General features: G+C 35.9%; 1 protein-coding gene across 7 annotated transcripts in view; it reads left to right on the top strand.

Annotated features, from left to right (window-relative positions):
- LOC149088024 (sodium channel protein para-like) overlaps positions 1-21,277 on the top strand; it is a 270,116-nt gene that overhangs the window by 63,457 nt on the left and 185,382 nt on the right. The window lies entirely within an intron of this gene.

Raw genomic sequence — 21,277 nt, 5'->3', positions numbered from 1 at the left:
ATTCCGGAATTATTTCTGGAATCATTTCATTAATTCTGAAACTGCTCCTTTCCTATTAATATATACCGAAAGTGTTCTGGAATTATTTCTTCCAATTCTATTTCAATTTTATTTCCACACATGAAAAAATTACATAGCATTATAAAACTGATATATATTCTTGATACAAATGAGAGCATTAAACAATATAATATAATTGTACGTGTACAGTTCTGGAATTACTTAAAATTGCCACACAAGGTAAATTTATTTACTAATGCAATAAGGGGATTGCATATTTTAGAAAAGACGTTTTTTCGTGGGCGGAGGATAATAATTTAATTATTTTTCCAATTATTATTCTATGGAGGTGACACTACTCGGCTGAATTCACCTCTTTCGAAAAAATTTTCTCTAATTTCACTTAAAATTGAGAATGAACCGCAGAATTTTCATATGCAGGGACTTGTCCCTGTATTACAGTGATATTCAACACATTATGCTTACAAACATTTACATGAGTTTACTTATCAATGCATTACATAAAGCTTACATGCAGCTTACATGAAAATTGCATGCAAACTTAAGTAATAAGTTAATTATGTAATGAATATAATTTACTTTTATAAATTATATAGGTTTATACATAAATTTGCTGGGTAGAAAATATTATTTACACACATCAACAGTGGCAAATCTGTAAGCTTCGACAAATAATTGAAACTGAAATACACTGAGAGACTTGAAATTTATTGTGAACAGAATAAAATGCTTTTATATAAAATATTAACCCATTGTTATGCCAAAACTCTATATTATTTAACTTTTTCAAAAATAATTATATAAAAATGATAAAAAGGATGAAATATGAAAAAAAACTATTTGGGAAAAGTTTTACTAAATTAAAATAAATTAAATTATTTATTAATAATCTGATAATACAGTGAAACTCCTCTAAGACGGCAACTCGGGGTTCCGCAAAAAAAATGGCCGTCTGCGGAGGTGACCGCCGAATAGCGGTTGTGTGACAGGAAAAGCACATATCAGGAGGCGTGTCAAAATAACGGTTTTCAATGTCACAAAATAATCTTATGCTCAATTTACAAATGCCGACAAAACCAAATACATATACAGTGAAGCATCGCTACAACGATACTCGATATAACAGTAAATCTCAATACAGTTATTTTTCAAATATTGTTGCCTATAATCTGTAATATTAAACTTCTCTCGATACAACGATATCCTTTACTATGATAAACCTCTCAATAACAATGTTTTTAGGAGGATTTTGAAACCACTACAACTTTTATTATTTTTATTCATTTTTCACTCGAAATATCCTTCAGTATGTTTTTTCAACTCATGTCACATGTTTCAGTTCTTCCGAGGACGTCTAATAATATCCTTGTTGGGCATCACCTTGTCACCGAAAGTGTTCCGTATTGCTATTTTTTGTGCGGTACACCAAAGTATATTGCGATAAACCTCTATACAGGAGCAATACACATCTAATTTAATTTATTTTATCAGCTAATATATATTATTAGCTGATAAATAATAAATTCGCTGCAAAATATTTTATATCTTGCAGCGAATAAATATTCAAAAGTGCATTTTTTGATGATACTGAAAATGTCAATTTAGAAAAGTTGCCAACAGCCGCATAAATTTGATAATTTTGACTTCCGATGTGAGATGATAATTTTGACCTTCCATTTGAGACGATAATTTTGACCTTCCATTTGAGACGATAATTTTGAATTTCGATGTGAGATGATAATTTTGACTGTCGATTTAACGATAATTCCTCTGAAAAGATATTTTTTCGGTTCGGTATCGTTATGTATATCGAGATATCATTGTATCTTATACAGAACTTGAAATACCAGATCACATCCGACAAATTCCTTGTTCTGTATTATCCGGGATCTGTTCTTTCTTTATAGCAAATACTATACATATTCTTTCATCACATTTCTTTTATTCTCTCATTGTTATTCTACTGAAATTCTGAAGAAAGTATCCTCAAAGCCGAAACTTCCACATCCTTCACCTATTCAGTAAAGATCACAGACTATATTTGTCTGGTTTACCCTGTCAATCCGGGAGTAGATTGTTTAACTGTCTCACCAGCTAGCAGCAACAGCATAGAATTAGCCTTTGGCATCCTATTTACAAATGTTTCCAACCTGATAGTGTCATACATGAACAAAAAATCGGATCGATCCGAAAAGATATTTATACTGATGTATAAAGATTATAAGGTTATACAAAAAGAACTAAGACTTCTAAATGCACTAGGGAGAAAAAAATTTACAAAAAAACTTGGGTTTTTTATACTCTTAGTATTTACAAGGAAGTGCCCGCAGACAGGTGGACCGCATGAAGAGGTGGCCGCAGAACGGGGTGATTTTTGTATTATGTTTACGAGTTACCGAGTTACCCGCGGTACCACTTGATTAGTCAAGTTTCTTGCCTGAAATTTCTCGTTTTGAAACGAAAATTTGCGGCATTTTCTGACAAAAAAACTTGAAGAGGAGCTAAACGTAACACATCACAACCAGACCAGAATTGAGGTTGGAGCCGATTCCCAGCCTTCAGGGGCCGGGTGTCAAACATAAAAACTGGTCATCGAGGCCTGTGAAGAGTTGAAAAAAAGAGATGGTTGCTTATCACAACGGGATGCACACTATGCAATAATTCGGGGGCTTAGGTTACATTATATTCGTAGCATTTAGCACAATCAATGTTGGACAGATGGCGCAACAAGCACGACCACAAAAAAACGAGTCCGAGAGCTTTCGGTACAGACGACATATTTACGTCATTTGTGTATGGATATATATTTTTAACTTGGAACTGATCGCGCCATATGGAAATTTATTAAAAATATTTCGCACTTTTTGTCATCAATGTTGCATATTAACGAATGCAATGGCGTAAGCAAAACCGTGTTGTGTTCATGAATTTTTATGTAAAAGAGAAAGAGCGAAACGAGAGAGTCTCTCAAGTTTTCCTTACTAACATTGTTATTCAAACAACATTAATGTATGCAATAGTGGGAAAAAAATAATAATATGGCGATCGTCAGTAAGTATATTCCCTCCGTGTTTATCAAGCTTTCTGAAGAATAGATAATGAATTTTGCTGTCGATGGGGCTGTCGGAAAACAGCTGTTGCCATTACTATCTTATCGGAAGTGTAAGTGCTGTTTTCACGTCGCCATTCCGATGAAAACGAATATCATTGGATTAGATATTAATTGTATTATATTTTCCCACCCTATCTAGCTTGTTGCATTTAAATTATTATAGTGGAATTTAACATCGTTATTCATTATCAAAAACATGTAAATATTGCTGGGTATTTGATACTACGTGCTTATGAATTCCGATATCTCCTATTAAAAATATCATTGGTATAAGATGTGATGTACACGGGAGAGTATGGAGGCACACACACATATACAGTACAGCCCCAATATTGCATCCAGTAACGTCTTAGATGACGGTCCAGGGCTCTTCCTCAATGAAGGGGGGGGGGGCCCGAGTTGTCTAAGACTTTCATTGGCTCTAAATTTTCACTAGTCCTGGATTTATTCGTGTTGGGTACTTTGCCTGTTGCGGCCTTTGTATCGGAATCATCTATAACCCTTACATAGCTTCTTTTTCAATTAACAATTTTCATTAATTCTGAATTGTTTCTTTCATTGGTTCTAAAATTATATCCTTCATTTGTTTTAAAATAACTTCAGTCGTTGACATTCTGAAGTTATCTTTCATTGATTCTGAAGTTATCTTTCATTGATTCTGAAGTTATCTTTCATTGATTCTGAAGTTATCTTTCATTGATTCTGAAGTTATCTTTCATTGATTCTGATGTTATCTTTCATTAATTCTGAAGTTATCTTTCATTGATTCTGATGTTATCTTTCATTAATTCTGAAGTTATCTTTCATTTGTTATCAAATTAGTTCGTCCATTAATTCTGAAATTATTTCTCCCATTGATTCTGAAATAATTTTTCATTAGTTTTAATATTATTTTTGTCACTGATTAACGATATTAAATTGTTAGAAATTATTTCTCACATTAATTCCGAAATTATTAACAATATTATTATTGATTAACAATATTAGGTCTGAAATTATTTCAGTCGTTGATTACATATTATTATTAAATTATGAAATTATTTCTTCCATTAATTTTGACGTTATCTCTGTCATTTATATACAAATACAAATGCAACGCCACAACAGGCAAAATGCCCAACGAGGTGGCTGAGAAAAAGATGCCCATAAAATCAACAATAATAATTTTCAAATTAATTCTGAAATTATTCTGCCATTGAATATGAGTTTACGTTTGATGATCACATATTTTTGTGTAGGTATTTTTCAATGTATCTGCACGTAAAGTAAATATACATGTTTTTTTATGCTGTTCCCCCTCCAAATATATAAAATCTCGATTCACGGGGCTCCAAAAACTTTTTGATTCTCAAATCCCTAAACTTCTCCCAAACATATCTCTTTCAGCTGATACAACAGGAATTCTTGATCGTGAAAACTCGTGAGTAGTCGAATTCGGCGTTCCAGATAATTCCCCATAATCGACTTCGACAACTCAGAAAAAATTATATTTCATCAATTTTTTTGCTTTCAGTTTGTAAGTAAATTAATATACAGTTACGTTCTACAAAAAACATACACAATTACAGCGCAGCTACAGTACTTCTTCGGAGATTAATGAAACAGATGCAGAATTAATGAAAATTTAGAAATAATCAGTGGAACAAATAATTTTATGACTAATGAACATTCGAAAATAATGAAAGAATAGTTATGACGTGAGGAACAAACTTTGCCTGGTTTTAGTTCAAAAAAATTTTTTTTCGTATGGATTGATTCAATTTCGGCTGAGAGAAACGCATAAATCAGTGAAAGCAAATTGTAAGTGTGTTGAAAAGGAATAATTCTAGCATTGATAAAAATGCCGAGTTAAAGAAATAATTCAAAATTAATCAGAAAAAATATTCTAGAATTAATGAATCAATACAAGGAATAGGTTGCTTCCAAAATCAATGAAAATTGAGAATACAGGAAAAAATTTCTAATACAAATACAAAGCGCGGCAGGCAAAATACACAACGAGGTGGCTGAGAAAATGATGCCCATAACAAATATGAATGTCATATATTTCTAGAATACAGCAACTTAATTTTTTAAAAAAACCCACCGTCGATTCATCGGTGGTCGGCTGAAGTTAGTTTTCTGTGTTTCCCAACTTCGAAGCGTGAATGCGAGTTAGTCAGTTAAAAATCTCACCAGAGAGAGAAACGGGCCTACAAACGGTACAAACATTCAAACATTACTCTTCGCTTATGAAATATAGATGGCAGTACTGAAAAATATCAGTCACAACTCTACAACGCAAGAGCATACAATATTTAAGACTGAATGACAATTTAATACTTACGAAAGATATCGGCCCACCCCTCTTTTTGTGCAATGTCCTTGGGAAAAAAAGAACGTGCAGAATAATGTTTTAAATGTTTATACTCTACCCGTGTTGGAAGTTATTTTCACAAAATGTTTTGTAACGTGCTTCAATAGGGATGCACATACGCGTTTCCTGACGAAACTTAGATAGACCAAAATAACATATCCAATGAGCTGATTAAACAAATGAAAATTTGCACATTCGGTGTTTCTGGCATGCGGGGGACTATCTTATCCAAGAATTAATGAAAAATTTTGAAATTTATTTAAATTCTGAATTAATGACCGATATAAATTATATTTCCAAACGTCTGTAACCTTTTTGAAGTTTAGACATTTTTCCGAATTTCTAGAAAAATACTGGGAGAATCATTCTGATATTTCGGTCATACCTATATATATTGCTATTCATTTTATTGCTATTCACCTTATATTGCTACTCAATATTTGCTTTGAAAAATTTTAGTCATATTAAAGTTTACTAAGTATGCACGGGGATTATTCCAAACTGAACACACTATGTTTTTAGCCTATATTTTAAGTTTATTAATTACTAGTTTAAATTAGGCATTAATTATAGGAGTGGTATAGATTGAAATTGCTAGTTGATATGCGAATTACAGAGCATTGAGCTCTCGTCTTCTTCAGTATGGTTTCCTCTTAACTCCAGAGATCGTTGATCAGTCAATTTTGCAAGATGGTTACTTAAAAATAATCATTTCAGTAATTTGAAGTAATTCCGTCTTATTTAGCTATCGATGAAATTAATGTAATTATTGCGGATGTGTCTGGTCCATTTTTTTTTCGAGTGTAAGGTGGGCCCCCACCACGCGTGATCAATTGTTTCAGGGGAATAGTAAATAAATACGCAATACTTGAATGCCCCTTTCCCCCAAGCGTGTCCGGATAACTTACCGCCAGCAATTCACCGCCATGCAATTCACCGCTAGGAAAATTCACCGCTAGGAAAATTCACCCTAGGAAAATTCACCGCCATGCAATTCACCGCTAGAAAATCCATCGCTGGAAAATTCATCGACAACAGTTCGATGCGAGTCAGCGAGGGAGTGACCTAGTGAGTATGTGAGTGAGTGACCTAGTGAGCATGTGAGGGAGTGACCTAATGAGTATGTGAGTGAGTGACCTAATGAGTATGTGAGTGAGTGACCTAGTGAGTATGTGAGTGAGTGACCTAGTGAGCATGTGAGGGAGTGAGTGACCTAGTGAGCATGTGAGGGAGTGAGTGACCTAGTGAGCATGTGAGGGAGTGAGTGACCTAGTGAGCATGTGAGGGAGTGAGTGACATAGTGAGCATGTGAGGGAGTGAGTGACCTAGTGAGCATGTGAGGGAGTGAGTGAATTAGTTTTAACCTAGTAGTGTCACAAATGATTAAAAAATCTGATTGTTCTATGTTACATTGTCTATATTACAATATCGACCTAATGGCATATTTATAGCATCAGCGGTTTCGGCTCGGTGTGATTCCAACGTATGACCCCCTCCATTATTGAAACTTCCTTATGACCCCCTTTAGGAGTCGAATATGGAAAAACCTTTCTTACTCAATCTTCACGTCGTGAAACAAAAATATTCACAAAATATGATATTTATAGCTTCATCGGTTTTGGCTCGGCGATGATGAATCAGTCAGGGGGCATGTTATTTTATATACAGTATATAGATGTAGATACGCACTAAGACACGGGATTTCTGAAAGTCCATCCCCCATGGGGATCATGAGGTGTTCAAGTGGTATAGGAAAAAATAATTCATTGCTTACTGATGATCAACAATGTTTTTATCACAAAAAAATGAGTGATAAATTAATGAGTGTATAAATTAAAACAATGTTTTTTTATAACATCAAAGTGATAACAGGAGATGATTTTGAACATTTTAGGGGGTTAATACATCGCCTATCCACTTACTTTATTATCTTTTAAGTCTGTTATTATTCTTTTTAACGTTTCGTTAGAAGATTCTGAGTAAAATATAGAGTTAATGGAATCATTGAATATATTCTCTTGTGCAACAGCAATTGGTAATTTCTTTCGTATCATCTAAATTTCTCCTAATAAAGTCGTTATTAAAACTTTCCGAGATATCTTTAGGATCACTCACTAGATCATTCACTCACTCACTTACTCACTCACTAGATCATTCACTCACTCACTTACTCACTCACTAGATCATTCACTAACTCACTAGATCATTCACTAACTCACTAGATCATTCACTAACTCACTAGATCATTCACTAACTCACTAGATCATTCACTAACTCACTAGATCATTCACTCACTCACTTACTCACTCACTAGATCATTCACTCACTCACTTACTCACTCACTAGATCATTCACTCACTCACTTACTCACTCACTAGATCATTCACTCACTCACTAAATCATTCACTAACTCACTAGATCATTCACTCACTCACTAGACCATTCACTCACTCACTTACTCACTAGGTCACTAACTTACTCACAAGAGCACTCATCCACTCAGTAGCTCACTCACTCAGTCACGGATTCAGTAGATTGGTCACTCACTCAGTAGCTCACTCACTCAGTCACGGATTCAGTAGATTGGTCACTCACTCAGTAGCTCACTCACTCAGTCACGGATTCAGTAGATTGGTCACTCACTCAGTAGCTCACTCACTCCCTCGCTTTCTGACAAATTGCATGGCGGTTAATTTTCCTAGCGGTGAATTGTCGGTGAATTTTCCTTAAACCTCCCCACAAGTACTAGTATAAGGTATATATGACCGAAATATCGAACGATTCAGTATTTTTCTAGAAATTCGGGAAAATATCTAAACTCCAAAAAGGGGGACTCCAAAAGGGCGGTTCATCAATCAAATAATATCGCATTACCACCCCCCCCCCCCCCCGAAAGGGAATCGGCACTAAATTGTCCTTAGACAATTTTGAAAGGGCTGTCGGAGAATTGAATTGAATCAAATAATAATATAAAATTAATGGAAAATTGAAAATTTTAATGGGTTAAATTAGACATCTTCAAGCCGTTGCTCGCGAGCACCACAGTGCTCCCTGAAGCACCCAGAGTGCTCGTGTACGATTTCGTGCTCGCGAGCACTTGATCAACGTCTCAAATAAATACCTTATACAAATTGCATTGATGATAGAAATCATCCTGATTTCATGCATGGGTATGTCAAACTTGCCGTAAGGGTTCCCTTCTTTTGATGATGGGTACAGGCAGAGTGCTCGATATTAGAAAAAGGTTGAAAACCTCTGGGTTAAATACGTAGTTCCCCAGAAGCACAATTAAAAATAATTTTTCAACCAAATTATCTCGTAATGAATGGAAATCTTCAATAAGTCGGAAGGGGGCGAGATTATTCGTCCACCTAATATAGTAAGAATAGAGTTGTTGCACGAATGTTCGAGCATAAAGTATCATGTCCCAACTGTGGAATGTGATGGTTTGGGAAAGAGTGCAAAACATTTTAAGATGGTTTCTCTGGGCGGTCATGTCTGTCTTTTTGTATTACCTTTTTAAAGCAATTGAAAAGCTTATCCTAAACATTGCCAAAATGGGCGATACACACACACACACACTCAGACAACAGCTGCTGCCATCTATACATTCGGACTATTCTCAATTATTAAAAGACTCTCCCGAGGTCTTTATTAAAGAAAAAGTAGGAAATTTTTGTGCTAATCATTTCCTGAACGTCGAAAAAACTCGGGCTTCTTCGATCCAAGACGCCTATCCGATATCATTGACGATCCAGTATAGAGCTAAAATTATTCGCGTGACGCACGCACCCATATTGGATTCTATTCAGGTACATGTATTCTGTAGTTACAGATTTCTACTCGGCGTTTAAGTTAATTTATCTGCGCGTCGACGCCATGTTGTCTAGACTTAATACACAAAGACAGGGACTTTGATTTCCTCGTCTTTACCTTGCGGGGGTATAAAAACGTCAGCGAAAAATCGAAACATTTTTCACGTCTTTCTGTGTAACACATTCCCTCTTTCCTTCCTAAGAGAAATTTACCGCGTGACCCCGTACTATGTCTTCATCGTAAATTTACCAAGAGGAATCGATACTGTATCGATTAGAGAGCTGTCGAATGTGAACAGCGAAATCAAGTTATTTTAAGTTAATTGTGGGTAGGATCACCATATGATCATCATTATACAAGGCATATTCCTGTATTCTTATTTATCATTTTTACGTTCCCAACTCTGAAAATGTCCCGTATTTTTTCAAACGAAGCTTACTTGAATCTTACGGAAATCAAAGATTATTTTCAAACTTACGCTATGATAACTCTGAATATGAATATGTATTTCACACATTTATTCTGGTTAAAAGTATTTTCCGTGAAATAAATTTTAATCCAATATGATTTGCAGTCGGGCGTAGTTTGCTGGACTCTCATTGTGAGGATCCAGGTTCGAACCCCGTTGGCGACGTAGTGGTTTTCGACTGAGGTTTTCCACATTCAAGTTTCGAATGACAGCTGGTCTCTAACTTGGAAAAGTCTCTCCGTAGACAGCAGGCAGATCTTCAACATGATGAATGCATAACATGCAAATTCAAGCATTCGCCATCTTCACTTCAAAATATGGGGGTGGCGGGGGGATAGGTACCAGCAAAAGAACACTAAAAAAGCATAACTTTGGCAACATAAGTATGTTAGGGCTACGTACAGGGCCGTAACTAGAGGGGGTGGGGGGGGGCAACTGCCCCGATCGGAAAAATTTAGAGCGTGGCAGTTTCAAGGGGGAACAAAGAACACCATTAAAAAGTTATCGATTTTAAAAGTTGTGGTGGTGGCAAAATAACGTTTGCCCCGGGCAGCAAAAATCATAGTTACGGCCCTGGCTACGCATAACAGACAACACGTTCCAGCGTGTACTAACTCGTTACAAATTCTGCAATGGAATGCGTACTAGGTGCATTTATACGGTTGAGTAGTACAGCTTAGTCGCCCTTCATAAAATCCCGATATTTCACCGGTAATTGACAATTTTGCTTACCTTTGGCAACTACTTTTTGTGACCATTGGCGATCGCCCATACTTAGAAGTTCCGAACTTCTCCGCATTTTTCTCAAGGAAATATTGTCAGAGTAGTTAAAGGTTGATTTTTTTTCCCCTTTTGCTTTTAGAAATTTTTGTCACGTGATACACAGAATGGTGACCGGAATATTCGTTACGTAACTTTTAGTGAATGTAGGAATTATAGGACTGGAATAGCGATTAAAATTTTTAAATCGTTAATCAAAAAATTTTGATCAATTAATCGAGAGATTAATCGAATATTTTAAAATGCTCACGCTTCATATATAACAAACGTATTACATACATTTTTTATTATATAATTGATGCTATACAAATATATTTTGTTCGTTTCACTCTCCTATTCGTTAGATGTAAACAAATACTGGAATAAATTAAGAGAAATCAGAGCTGCACGTTTGAAGTAATGCTGAACATTTTTGTCAGATCCTGGAAATTTTCACTACGATCATGTCGTTTTATTGAAAAAAAAAACTGTTATTTTAGATTAGTCCAGGATTATACACTATATAAGTTTGATAAAAATTATTTTATAAAACTTTTATATTTTAATTCTATCATAGATTTCAAAACTGCTTTCGATCTTCGGATTGTTACCCCCCCCCCCCTTCCCCCAGAAACTTCTCCTAAATTGTACTAGGGGAATTATGTTTCCAGAATAAAATGCTGTAACAACTTTAGTCTCTTCTAAAACTTCCATAAAACCCAATTTAAAACTGAAATTGTGACCAGTTTTCATTGAATCGCCTTGTATTTCCCCAATGTCGAAAAACTTGATTAAAATATCAATTCATTATTCCATTTTTTAAACATGGCCACCTATCTGAAATGTTATTACTAGGAATAAAATTTAAGACAATCTAATCGGTTTCGTCAAATAAATCAGAATAAATTATAAACAAAGGTGGGCCCACAGAAAACAAAACACACATTATTTCTGGACCTCTTCCTTCCTCTACCTCGATAAACTTTCCATCTTGACAGGTATTCTAGTCTAACTCAAATTACACACTTATTGCATTCCATATTACCCTACACACACACACCATCTGTGAAAAACATAGCGTGCCATCTAACCGGAGAGAATCGCTAGCGAAAAATGAGCACAGTGCAATAAAATATATACAACACTTGTGCTACGTTTCAAATTATTGGGCACTTTCCAATAATTAACAAGCAATTTAAAAAACTAGCTTCAGTTAAATTTCTGGAAGTGGAAAAACAAGTATTCCAAAAAAGCAGCCATGATGATGGTGACAATCGAGTGACACTGACTCTGTAGCATTATTGGACAAGTTGTTTATCTCTGTTTCATTTGACGGCCGTACCCGAAGGTGGAGAAAACCCAGTATTTCATACCTACCCGACTATTCCATAATACCCGCACGAGCGATCTACGTTGGATTTAATTTTCTACACTGAGCTCATAAGATATTGCCTCCATATAACTTCCTTAGATTTGACCTATTAGTTCTTCCAGACTTTTTAAAACTGTTGCCCATTCGCATACACTCAACATCACATCGCATTTTCTTTCCTATGTTCCTTCATAATTTTAATTAGATTTTTTAAATTCATTTTATGTATACATGTCAAAATTATCACACAGTCAAATTTCAATCAGCTTTACAATTATGGATGTAGTTTTCGTTCGTATTCAATTCAAACAAGAAAAAACGTAGGCTCTCTGTGAGACGCACTATGTTTGATAACAGTATCTAAAACTGTTCACGTTTCAAGTTTCACTTCCAGCAACAAAAACGATGATTTTGGAGCGTAGGGTGGATGTGACACCAGCTGAACACCCGTAACTCTTATAGAAGCTCTATTATACTTTATACACAGATCTGTAAACCGATTTGGTACCGATCGGTTCGAGACATTCTAGAAAAATATAGGAATGACAACTATATTATTTATCACCGTGAATCCTACCATCCAAAGCATTGCATTACCCATTTCTTCGTATCTGTTAGAGAGTCCTCTCACCGTGGCCTTCGAAAGAAGATTATTTTGAAAAGTCACAGCTAAGAGAGATGATTTGTGTTCTTCGTCTTCCAGAATTGTTTCGCTTTGACCAAATTCCGCAAAGAATTGAAAACAGTTGTTTGTACTGAGATAATTAACTGGGAATTGAGTGCAGACAGCTAACTCCCAAGGTTTTGCAATTCTAATAAATCAGGTAAAAATTATAAAACAGCAAAGCTTAAAAATTATCTCGTGAATGTTCCACTGTGATACAGAATAGTATGCGACTCTGGTTTTAGACAGAACAGACTGAGCACGACTAGGCTCTGTCGCTTACTTGATTTTAGCTCATTGCCCCGGAGGGTGTGGTCGTGCCGGAGAAAATTCTGAAATACAAGGAGGGGAAAAAATAATAATTGGGGATCTAAATGACTCCCTAATCATGTACGTGCATTCGTATTGACAACATACATCCAATTGAAAATATACACTAGAACCCCGCCAATCCGAACTAATTGGGACCGGGTCCTGTTCGAATAAACGAAAAGTTCGAATTACCGGATTTTGTATCTCAAGCATGGCTTTTTTAACACTGTAATTATAGTGAGTATCTCTACCGGTGAAGTAAGAGTTACAGACCAGATAATTCCGTTTAACAATGATTGAAATAATTGCGGGGAAATTTAAAGTGATTTATCTCAGCCCTTCCAATGTCAAGTTTTTGCTTCAGACAATGGACCAAGGGGCGTTATAAAACGTCATGCCCAGGTATACGAAAAAATGTGTGTTTCTTTTTGATATTTTCATATTTATCTTATTTGAAAGTTTTTCTGTCTGGCTTCAGACAGAAAAACTGGTACAGCATAAGAGGGTTGGCCAAATCTAAAAAAATGTACATGCCCCGTCGGGCATGTTACTTGAAATAATAGATGCCCGAATCAAAATTTCACATGCCGGAAAAACATTATATCACTGGATTTTACTTGCAGTAGAGTCTCGATAATCCGAGATGGATGGGACCAAGGCTACCTCGGATTATCGAAAAATTCGAATCATCCGAAAAACAACAAAAAATACTTTATATAAATGATGGGGTTTTACTTTATAAATAAGACAAGCAAAAGCAGTACTAGCATACCTACTGTATTTTTATTTTTGAATAAGATATTGATGCCATATAATATGTTTTAAAAATTGAAGAATATGAAAAGGACCGAAAAGATAGAGTGATTGAGGAGAGTTGGGGATGGGATTAATGGTGAACGAAGCTGAAACACTGACAGCTTTCAATTACCTTTCCAATGATCTTACGTAAGCAATTAGGGGACAATGTCATTGTCCACCTTACGGAAAAACAGTTAAACTTGCTTCTTTTCTAGTGACCACACGAAAATTAAAATGGCTTACGTCCATTCAAGGGAGTCTAATATTTTATTACACCAGTTACCGATTATGGGCTAGGGGGAAATGCCTAGTCCCTTCCAAATTGAAATTACTGCGCAATACGTGTGTACTACATAGTATTCCTGGAAAAAATAAAGAAGTTTGGTTCTTGGAGGAGAAAAAAGGGAAAGGAGAGAGAGCTTCTCAAGAACGAAATTCGAAAATTTTCAGTGCTTCGGGACTCGGATTTTCCAGACTGTACTTAAATATTTTTTTAAAAACAAATTGATTTATTTTCAAAAAATATCGGAAGTAATAATGTTTATTTTTGAAATAAATGCGAAAATTCAAAAGTGAACGTGGTCACCAATTAGAAATCTGAACTTATTCAAACCACTAATTACAATTTTCCGCCGTGTTGGCGCCTCAAAAGCAGTCACCACGTTACAATTCCTCTCGCTTATGGAATCACAACCGATTGAGAGTACAGGACTAGTCTTGGCACGGGCCTAGGAAAGGTTAGCTAGTATTTTATTTTTTAACTGCATGCCGGAGGAAATTTTATGTGCCAAAATACTGACTAATATATTTTTGCTGTTTGTGAAAAATAATCTAGCAACATAAAAATATATTAACCGGTACTTTGGAGCACAAAATTTACACTAAAATGCAGCATAAAAACAAATAATACATATTCTGTTAGTTTTTATGCTGCATACCTGTTTGAAATGAACATCTAACTTTTCTTTAAAAATTATAATAGTTCAATTTTTATTTGATAGGTGACGAGGCAGAGGTCCCATATTTATGCGATGGGCATTTCTTCCGTTATATGTGTGTAGAAGAGAAATGTTCATTAATATTTTCTACAATTTTAGAATCTTTCGCAGAATTTTTATCCCTTTCGAACACTGTACAGACTGTATATTATATTACCACACATACTTTTTAATACATCTAGTTGCATATTTTGCGTTTTATGCAAACTGAGGAGTATTTTCTCTTCTTCCGTACCGTGAATAAAATCAGGATATACAGTAATACCCCCGAGTTGCACGATTTCGGAATTGAGCGATTTTCTTCGAAAAATTCACATAGTATCTGAAATTCAAACATAGTCACGGGATTAATGTTGAGATTATGAAAACCATTAAGTGATAAAATCCACGAAAGAATTGTTTTATTCGATCGAACATTACATGTAAACATTACACCATTTTTTGAAAATTTATGAAAATTTTTATCCGGGATTTAGAAATGGAATCCCAAGGCTCTTGTTAGACATATTTTTTTCATGGAGAAGGTCACAATTTTATACCGAAACTCTAACGCCTGTTTAAAAAAAGAATTTGTTCAATGTATTGTTCCAATGATAATGCTCATAAGGTTTACAACTTTCAATTAACCTCAACTCTGGGCTGAAATTTGTTTTCTTGCCTCCAAACACAAGCAGCTCATTTCTTTCGATGGGTCAAGGTGTCATCAAAACATTCAAAGCTTAAACACATAGCTTTCATTTTCACAGATTTTACAGTACAAATACAGATTTTTATACAGCATGTTATTACCGAACAGAATTGCAGTCGCAACGGAAGTTAAATTTATGAAGTATCATAGCATCAGTGGTAGTATGAAGGAAAAAGGCAGTTCTTATACCGAAATTGACTTCCAATAAATTAATATTTACACATATTTCTGTGGAAAAACTGTACCTCGACATAACGCGGTTGCCGCCGGTCCCACCTATCGCCTAACTTCGGGGTTTTGCAATACTATTTGACTGGAAGTGAGGTTTTCCGTTTTTCTCAGAACGGCTGTATTACAATATATGAGGCCCTCATGACCGCAGCGGGCTAGTAAATATTAGGACGATGAAAACAGATCAAAATACGTTCATTATACATTTGTATCATGGCTGCCAAAGAGTGGAATTCATGTTTCTGTGGAATTTCATGCATTTTGTGTCGGAATACTTACATCATCGACGATGAAAAATTATAAAAATGAAAGTGTTGGATTGTTTTTATTATATATGCCTGCGGTGGGTATGAGGTGGAAAAACATTCATGCCCCGGCCATGATACATTCATGAATAGATTTGTCCGGCTCTGCAGTGTAATGGAATCGTTTATGTTTAATACTCACGAGACTGTTGAACTGAATTTGAGTTGATATTGGATTCTTCGGAACGCATCCAGAAAAATGCAGGGTAAACGTTTTTTACGGGATGGAAAATGATTATGGACTGGTGAATGAAATTGTGCGTTTTCAAGGATTTGCGTCATTTTATTCGACGTTACCTCCGGTGATATTACGCCAACACGACTACGTGAAGCTTCCAGTGTCTTGTACCGCACTGATCAATAACTTCGTATTGCGTCAAACACTGTGTCTAGAAATGTCATTCGTTTCTGGTGCCCTAAATCCCGTTCTAACAACAGCTTGAAAAGAACTGACGCCAAAGTAGCCACCAGAATGTAGCAAGTCGTATAACCTTTCCAAGTGTCAACGACAGCTCCCTTTAAGAAAAATTAAAAGGTACGTTAAGGGGGGGGGGGGGAGGGGGTACAGAGTAAATCAAACGCTTGCCTTCAAAAAATAAGGGGAGAGAGTATCGAAAAAAGGGTGGAGTAACACGCTTCCCTACTCCGGGAACTTTCGAAAAACGGGAGAGGGCTCTCATGTTTTCGATTTCGCCTCCTCATGACGTCATTCGCTGACGACCAACAGGAACTTTAACGAGACCGTCCATGACGTCAGAGCAAGAGCGTAAGAGTCTGACGTCATTGGACCCTTTTCTGGTACTTTTTAGATTGTCTCATGATTGAGAACTTGAAGAAGACTAATTTCGCAAACTTAGATGACGGTGGTTGTTTGAAGGATGTCTCTTCTTTATCGATTCCTTTTGAATTGCTTTTTTTTTTACAATAATTCCTCGCATTTGATACATTATACCGCTAGGAATTAATATAGACGGGATAAAAGATGTGCTTTTCTCCTTATGAATGTTTGATGGATATAATCGTACTTAAATTTTCATCCTTTTCTATTTAGGGAAATATTTTTGAATTACGGAAACAAAAAGTCCATTCTTTTTTCCATTCTTTACACTTCTCAGCCAATTTTTCGGCACATTTACCAACAAACTCCTGACGGGGACGTAGCCTGAAAGTGCTCTAGACCAGTGTTTCTTGGCCCTTTTGTGCCTGTGTGGCCCTTTTGGACCTAATGAATCGAATATCTTATTCCATTCCCCACCCATCATCATCCCGGACTATGACCGTTTCTGCGAATACTTTTTTTAGTATATTTGTAATAAATAAATGGTTTATAAAAACATCCAAGTAGGGGGGGGGGGGATCATTCTCCCAAGAGACTAGTTACATGGGGGGGGGGGCAAATAGTTCTGTGTAAAATACGGGATGAGCCGTAATCAACCTACATAATAAATCACTCCTCCTCACACATTGTGATGGTGGCCGCTGTGGTGGTCGAGTAGTTATAGTGACGGACCCCACAGTGGTGGTCGGCTGAAGTTGGTTTTCTGTGGTTCCCAACTTCAAGGCGCAAATGCGAGCTGATCTCCCCGTTAAAAAGTCTCGCCACAGAGAACAACAGTCCTACAACGATAAATCATTCAATCATAACACTTCACTCATAGTTAGAAAAACTGGTGGCAGATGGCAGCACTACACATAACAAGCATTACAGAGAAACAAAAAACTTCACGTCAGGTTTCACTACACGTACACGCACATTCCCGCATGTACCGATTCGTTGGGGGTTCCGCGGGGGGTGGGGCATGTGTGGTGTAGCAGTAGTAGGTAGGGCCTCCAAAAAATGGCTCGGGGATCCATGATGTTCTTAAGTCAGCCACCTCGTTGGGCAATTTGCCTGTTGTGGCGTTGTATTTGTATTAACGTGGGTCCACGTCAACCCTGGGCTAGAGTTCTGTGAAATTTTTCTTGCACTGGTGTCTATGCAGGGCTGTATCAACACCATGTTCTGGAAACTAGCGACATTTAGAAGCGACAGTTTACATATTTATGTCCTTATTCTCAAAAATCATTGTACGAGATCTCATCGTGTAGATTCTACCATGGACATAAGGCTCGCAGGGCCAATGACACGCTCAAATGGGCTGGTAAGTTTAGGAATGGCCGTGGTTCTGCGAACAGTTCTGCAGGATTCTGATAGTGGCCACTCTCTTTTTGTTTCAATTAAATTCATTAAAGGAAACTTGAATACTTAGCAGCCAGTACATATTCTCAAATGTGTTTCATCTTAACCAAGTGACATATTTTCCATTATTTCCAAATGTTTATTCATAAAAGCATTATGTGTATAGTGGCTGATGTGTATTAACAGTTGATATTGGATTAAGAGGGGACGAAATCATTAAAATCATATTAAGCAGGGGTGACTGCGATTGTGCATAATCACAAACCATCTCGGCAAGTATGGAAAGTTTTTAATTACATTAACACTTTTACCGGCGATTACGTGTTATAATACCCGAATGGGTTTATATAAGTATTTGATAAATATCGTTGATCATTTTCATTTGAACATTTCAGCGGTTATCAGATGTTATTCAGAAATAACATTTCTCTTCAGAAGTTGGGTCACGATAAATGTACCTCGCGTATCTTCTTAACACCTGTGATAGAGTATTTAGAGAATTGAAGCGCAAATTTTAGTAGCACGTGAATCGAAAACACATTCTCAGTTTTATTACGTAATATTATGATTCAACTACTGATGATAGAATAATTTATGATTTTGGAGTAGGGCTTTAAATACGTAAATGCTTAGTGTAATTATGATTAATGTAAACAAAATAATAATGAGGTTCATCTCGAGTTCCTGAACTGGTTTCTTCTCACGTGGTAGGTTGGCAGGGCCTATAAGACATATACAAAGCCATCTAACGAAGATCGAATGAAACATTATCTCTTTTAAAAGGAGTTTAATACGCAAAAGCATTATTTTTCAAATTCACTCCCTCAGGCTGACGATTATTCTGAACGCAAAGTCGGAAAAAAAAGTGATGTATTTATAGTTACAATTTATTACAATTTCAAGTACGAACAGGTAATTATGCATGATTACCGGCAAATAGGATGAGTTCAGTAATTCAGTACGATTCATTATATTTACGATTACGGCCGCTTCACGAATTAGCCAAGAGTTTTCGCCAAAGGAATTACAGAAATGATTCGGACTGCTGCTGGTTAATTCACGAAATGGCCGGAGATCCCTCTCCGAAATTCGATGTGGTGATGTAAGATGGTCCGGTAAGAGCCCAAATTCATTTATTTCAATCGCCAACGTGTGATACATGGCTATATATATCAACTGTAATTGGATTAGCTCCGTGTGACGAGAGAAAAAAGTGAAATTTGAGAGAAAAACTATAAAAATAATTATGTGAATATATAGTTTTTCTGCCAAGTTTTGGAGAGAAAAAATATATTACCTATATAATAAGCATCGTGACTGAGGTTGGATGGGTTGCCATAACTAGTTAACGTGGACATAATTATCACGGGGAAAAAAAAATACGCCAATTTGACGATGATCCCGAATCATGTCTTTCGTTATTGGACTTTGGATCACCGGCCACTTCGCGAACTGGACGGTCCCGTCACGAATTGGCCAATTTCATGCTTTGGCAGTAACATATATATAAGAACGAAACTTTTGGGAAACAAACATAATCGGTCGGTGATTGTACATAATCATCGGATTTATCACTTTCAGTATATATATATATATATATATAAAATATATACATGAAGCACTATAAACAAGAACAAAAATAATTCAGTAAAACTATACTTCGGATATATGTAATTCTATTCACCCAAATTGTATGCAAAACGGATATCCCTGCAACCGTTGACTTTAGAAACATACTTTCAATTACAAAAGCGTTTTCAAATGGCGTACGATTACTTGAAATGTCAAATTTCTCAAGGGGGTCGTATACATAAAAGAATTGAAAAATTAACTTTTACGTAAACCCTGTGTGCTGAAACTTCCAATCAATGGAATGTAAACAAGGCTCTGAGAAATCATTTACAAAAGAACTGCACAGTTTTGAATGCAAGATGACGTTGAAGTTTTCAGCATTTATCACCAATGATTCAGGATATGTTTCACAAATTGTGGATATGTTTCCTATATGTTGTATTCATATTATTGTATATGCAAATTGGATATGTTTCACAACATGAATTTAATTAAATGTTCTAAAAGTTCCGTAATTTGAAAAATAATTGTCAAAAAATGTAATTGTTATTTATTCGGAATGAAAAAAATGCAGTGGTTGAGTTCATTCTATTTGCATGCAGTCCCTGAAAATAACTTTTGGGCCTAGGGGCCGTTCAAGTATTACGTAAGCAAATTTTTAGCATTTTGACCCCCTCCCCCCCCTGTCAGCAAAAGTCAGCAAAACGCTGACCCCTCCCCCCCTCTTGTCAGCAAAATTTCGTCATCATCTCTGCCCCTCTGAATCCTAACTCATATTTTCATAAAGGGTGGTCGATGACGTAAGCATTATCCAACCCCCCCCCCATCGATGATGACGTAATACTTGAATGACCCCCCTATCAAAGTTACCAACACAATGATAAGTTGCCAAAACATAGTGATTTTACATAATTAATATCTCGTTAAATATTTAATTTAAAAATATTAAACTTTTTGCTAATGACTTTTCAGAACAGGATCTACATTTCAACAACTGGAATTTTTAGCACGTGGGATCTGTATAAAAAGTTCATTTCTTTATTTCTTTACGTATTCGACCCCTCAAATGAATTTTGAGACTTTTACTGCACGTCATACTTCAAAACTTTTTCTAATTGAGTTTATGTTTCTATAAACTCAACGCTCGCAGAGATATTTGCTGTGTACACGATTTGGGACACCCTGTACGTATTAAAACAAATGTATTACAGTATTAGGAAGACAAACGAAATGATAGTGTAATGTTTGAAAAAGGGAGAGGACGGAAATCAAAAATTCCCTTCCGAACAATCTGAAATAAGATTTACCTTGAAAAACATTTTCTTGAAAAATGAAGATAGGCTTCTGTAGTTTTAACTTATTTTTAGTTAGAAACTGATAAAGAACTGAAGGAAAGCGCCTATTTTTTTGTCTTCACTATATGTACATACGACATTATGTACGGAAATCTTTATCAATGGTGGGGGGGAGTACCTTCTAGCCTCCTACGAAGTTTGCAGCTTGATAACAATAACTTACAGGAAAAAAAATTAAGTTTGTTTAAACTTTAGCTTCAGAATTCGCAAAAAAAACACTTCCGACGGGGAAAAAAAATTACAACATTATCCGAAGTCCTGATAATAGAA

This window comes from Pholcus phalangioides, unplaced genomic scaffold (assembly GCF_987345545.1).
Source record: "Pholcus phalangioides strain wild (caught in Gottingen) unplaced genomic scaffold, Ppha-v1.0 ptg000003l_1, whole genome shotgun sequence".
Classification (NCBI taxonomy): domain Eukaryota; kingdom Metazoa; phylum Arthropoda; class Arachnida; order Araneae; family Pholcidae; genus Pholcus; species Pholcus phalangioides.
The sequence above is the reverse complement of the archived record's forward strand: the minus strand, read 5'-3'. Positions and strand labels throughout refer to the sequence as shown.